Consider the following 4,984-nt stretch of genomic DNA (forward strand, 5'->3'; position numbering starts at 1 on the left):
TTCCAACCCATTTTAAGCCAAGCTTTCTATGGAGTATCACTCACCTTGTATCTGGTTTTGCTCCTGAGCCTCCCAGCCCATAATCAGCATCCTGCCTTGGTTGACTTGCACGCATCACACGTAGATCCAAGGAATAGCAAGGAATCCAATGGCAAGGAAAGACATTCTCCAAGGAGGAAAAGCTGGCTGAGGGATGGATGGACAGGAGGACCTCAGYCCCCCAACAGCAGATGAGGAGGTCACCAATCCCACACCTGTACATGGGCACACCTGTCCATGAGGCAACATCCGTAGGTGAGAAGTTTCTGGAAAAATGAGAGAGAAGAGAGAAGGAAGAATTTTTTTAAAAAAAATCATTTCCAGTTTCGGTTTTTCATTCTGAATGGCACAGGAAAACAAGGTTCTTCCAGGGCAGGAAAAAAATGACTATTTTCTTACCTTGAACTGGCCCAGGACCTCACCATAAATCCAGTATTCCCTTATAAAAATAAAAGCTGCAAAGCCGTCTTGGAGGATGGCTCAAAGATATATGTATATATTGTGCACTCGTGCGCACACACGTATGATTTGCAATAAATGAAGTGATAAAGAATTACCTGGCCTCGTTGCAGGCCATTAGAGCATGGTARCTTCCAAAACGCTGAGCCAGAAAAGCGCTCCAAAACACTGGCTCCTCCTGAAAAAATACACACATAGGACATAGATATTTGCTGTACACCACCCACCTGGCCCAAATACTCAAAGAGAAGAGAGAGCGGAAARGTAGAACTTCTCCCTAATACAAAACCAACTTGTTGAGGGCACCTATCCTTGTGCTTGCAACAAATAGTTCTCATCCTCCATCTCCCCAAGTGAATCCAGACTCAGCCTCTTGCCAAGGTGGCTTTCATTAACAAACAGCCAAGATATTTTCAAATTCTAGCTGTTTCTGCAGATTCAAGCACTGGCTGATCCTAACCGTGGGAAAACATCAGAATTCCTCACGCTTAGCGTGGCTCTTCGTCGCATGATCATTGGAGAGCTAATGGCCATTCGTGAAGTCCCAGTGTCGCAACATGATCTCTTTTCTAGGATGATTTAAGTAAAAGGAAGAAGGAAGCCTTTAAAGCAAAGACATTTCAACAATTCATGTAATGGCTATATAAACAGGAACTGCAAATCAAACAGCAATTAGCTATAACTATGCTTTAGCCCAGGAAAAAACCCACACATGTGAAGCGATCACCATAGCAATTTCTAACGACTTTGGTACATGTTTTTCAGGTGTAATTATGCCATGCGTGCCCTTCGGGAGAGCACATTCCTTCTCCTCGTGGTAGCTGCATTTTCCTCCTCTCTGCCTTTCTCGGGGATGATTTTTGCAACATCTGCAGCTCACCAGGGGCAGTAGCAATTGAACAAGGCTGAAATTCCACGCATTTCCCTGAGGGACTGCAACAAGAGGATCTGCATCTCCGTGGATGCCCTAGGGATGTGTCCGATGCGGTAAGTTAGCAAGGACACTCCAGGGAGAGGCTCTGGGGACCATGAGGGTGCTAGTGGCAGAGATTTGTGGTTTCTGCTCCTTGCACGTATTCTAGCAAAGGAGAATCTCAAAGTGGAGCTGGATAAAGGTAGGCACGTCCCTGGGTGTCTCCTTTGGGTGCTAACCAAGGTGGACCCAAGAGGCAGGTAAAGGGAGGCTGCTTGACGTGTGGACAAGCCAAACACATTCTGCAACATTCAGACCGCCCTTCCAGAGTCCCCCTGAGCCAGATCCTGTATCCCTGAAGCATCAACAGGGCCAGGGCCACCAAGTTATGAATAAACCAGGCAGGTGGACAGAGCCACAGACAGCCAAGGGCTTCACCCTGATTGAAAGGAGAGACCACGAGCTGTCAACAGGGAGAAGCAAAGCTTTGATCACACTGTTTGATCACCAGGTGTGAGCATGTCGCTCCATGCATCAGGAGGAGGATGCCAGGAGCCTCCAAATTGATGAGTCAAAAAAGCAGCATGTTCCACAAGGCGGGTGGAGTGACGGTCAACAAGCCCTTGAAGCAAGGGTGGAAATTGGAAAGGCAAAAGCACCACAGTGTGAACCACAAGTCATCCACCTGCCTCTATGAGAACAGACTCTCAAGGCAGGTCAGAAGACTTTCCCCTCTAAAGGGCAAGTCGTGCTGAGGCTCATTCCTCCTCCAGAAAGCAGAACAGCCTCTGGGCTTATTTCTATTCTGACCTGCACCACTGTTTAATCTTTACTTATGGAGGAAACATATGGAATGCATTGAAAAAAAATATTGCTATTCCAGCTTCTCTCTCCCTGTTCTTAGAGCTGGCACTAGAAATATTAAACATCTGTCAGTCTTTAGCAAAGGCCGACTTACCAGAGTGAACCTTCACCCCTTGGGTCACTGMGGAGCCCACTGGCCAGCAAATACGGAGGGAAGTGAAATTCATTTTGCTGAGAGCAGCCCCCGTCCCAGGCATCCATCCCTGGCTTCCCTGTAGCAGAAATACAGCAGCCACACACATTGCAGCAGACTGGGCTCTTACACATCTACTCTCCTCGAATGGAATTAGCCCCAGTGGAAGGGGCTGCATCACTAAGAAAATAAGGGGATTTCAACAGTAAACAAGGTGTTATCCTACTCAGCCCAGGGATGAGCTTCATCTGGGGCTATTAGCATTTTAATCCTGCTCTCCTCAGTGCTGTGGGTTGAGTACAGAGCTGCAGGCAGTTCATGCTTCCTGCGGCCACGAGGACCACRTGTAACACGGAGCAGAAAACAGGCACTTGCAAGCCCCTGGGAAGCGTGCTGCAACTTGCTTTTTGTGATAGGGCTGCTTGAAAAACGATAAGAAGCYGAGAGCCATTGAGCACAGATCCGCCCTTGCACCCGTGCTCACATTTCAGAGGAAAAGGAAGACCGAGGCAGGCAAGAGCTTGTTGGGTCCCACGAGGGCATGCTGGTTTCTGAACACGGGGAGAGCTGCACCTAGAAAATCCCTCGCCTTTCTGCACARTTTTGGCCTTAGAGAGTCTTTGAGGGCATCTCAGGTGAAGTAGATAACGATGCAGGGAGGCTGGACGTCAAAGGCACTTCTCGAGCATTTGTGTCCTACAGGACAGCCCTGTGGCCAGGGTCTAGCAGTTTGGACTTAGCTCCCCATGACATACCTGTGTTCAAGCAGTCAATAGGACCCTTTGCCCCAAACTTACAGGAACCTCTGTGACTGCAGAACAGAGCAATGTAGAAGTCCATATTTCTGGAAAGCTGTCGCAGGAAAGAAGCCTAACTGCCCATGCCAAGAGCTCCACAGTCTCAAGGACAGCAGACATGGTAGAGACGTGGTAGAGACGTCAGCAGACGTGGTAGAGAAACGTCAACATAACCACAGATCCTCCTAAGGACTTTGGAAAAGAGTGTCCTTTCCTTCTTGTGAGCTTCCATGGGGCCATTTATAACTGAGCTTTGTGGGCGTGGATGTGCATTCGCCTATGGTCTGGGCCAATGGAGCTCGGTGGGAGTCCTCGGAAAGTCCTCACGTGGGCCCTGGGCAGGGCTTGGGCTAGGCTTGTACTGAGAACACTCATGGGGAAGGATTTACTCAAAGTGAAGTTTTGCAGAAGGAGCAGATTTTCCGAGCGTGTTGATAGAAAGCGATTACCAACCCCATAAATAAGAGCATTTGTACTGGCAGGGGTGGATTAAGTGGAGAGTGCATTAAGAGCAAAGGACACCCAAAGCCAAAACCCAAAGAACAGAGCTTAACTCCAAGGAATTGCTCGCATGCCGTCGATACTCCCAGCTGTTTTAACCTACTGTTGCATCGCCCGTTTGCGACACGAAGTGATGTGGCAGTAGGAACAGAGGAATAGCAGGAGTGGAGCCAGGTCCTTGCAAACAGGCCAAGAATCATGCAAGTGCCATGAGGGTAGAGCATGTAGGAGTAAAGAGAGAAGCTCTGCTGATGTTGCAAGAGTCAGAGCAGCCAGGGAAGTCCCCAGGTCACTGTGCCCTGGATCTGGGGGTGGAGAGGGAGCTCTGCTCAGCATCGCACACAGGCACAAGRGGCTGGGGCCCTTCTTGCACGAGCTGCCTCTCTCCTTACGCCGTTTCATTGCTTTCCTSGCCTTCCCTTCGCATCAGCTGTGCCAAACGTTGAGTGGAACCATCTGATAAAAGCTGGAAGCGTATCAAAGATGTGTTTTGAACGCAGTAATTTAGGCCTCATCTGCAGGCCAGAATCGCCATCTGCTCAATGTGTCCTGCCCTGGTTCTTTACTGCTCAGCACAGACCATGTAAAGCATCCCTCAGCTTCGCCTTTCAAGAAGTTATAAAACGAACCCAGAAACCTGACTCTCTTCTYGCCCTGGTCTAAGCCTCGGGATTTTTATTAATGTTCAGAGGGAAGAGCTGAGCCCACAATGAATTGCACAGCTCATACAAATACAGAAAGCAAAAGTCGGAGGCCCACAGGGATTGATTTATGGGGAAGAATTAGAGCCYGGACGTATAGCTTGGCTCAGAGGTGTGAGTTAGAAGAGTGGACACCATAGCAGCCTGGAAACATTTCAAGGGTGCGGAACAGTATGTAAAATCTAAGGGTCTAGTGTTCAATATCTAACTACAGGGTATCATCTACCTCTCATTTTTTGACTGCACAAGTGTCCACTGAGGTGAAAAAAATATATTCCAGCATGCATTAGGTAGCTATTACTTAATTAGACACAGATGAATCAATTCATATAATTCAATATAATTTCAACTTTTGCTCCAATGTTAAATAGACACCCATTTTGCAGTTTGCAGGGACTTACCGAGGTTGCTTGCCATGTTCTCAGCCTTTATTCTGCATTTTGGTGGTTCTGCCTTGCAGTCTTCAGGTCTCTCTAGGAGAAAGCAAAAAGAAGAGCTGTGGATCCTTCTTAGCAAGGAAACCTCAGACTGAATAAGCCTCAAGGGGACGTAAATATAAACCAAAACTTTATTTTGC

At 48.0% G+C, this 4,984-nt stretch overlaps 1 long non-coding RNA gene across 1 annotated transcript; it reads right to left on the minus strand.

The window, feature by feature from the left end:
- Positions 1-231: 231 nt before the first annotated feature.
- Positions 232-2,473, minus strand: LOC112956117. Its single transcript, XR_003250989.1, has 3 exons — positions 2,370-2,473; positions 597-676; positions 232-305 (listed from the first exon to the last, which is right to left on the minus strand). It is a non-coding gene; the product is annotated as an uncharacterized LOC112956117 (long non-coding RNA).
- Positions 2,474-4,984: the final 2,511 nt, after the last annotated feature.

This window comes from Nothoprocta perdicaria, unplaced genomic scaffold (assembly GCF_003342845.1).
Source record: "Nothoprocta perdicaria isolate Ctin4 unplaced genomic scaffold, notPer1 scaffold_6, whole genome shotgun sequence".
NCBI classification, from domain to species: domain Eukaryota; kingdom Metazoa; phylum Chordata; class Aves; order Tinamiformes; family Tinamidae; genus Nothoprocta; species Nothoprocta perdicaria.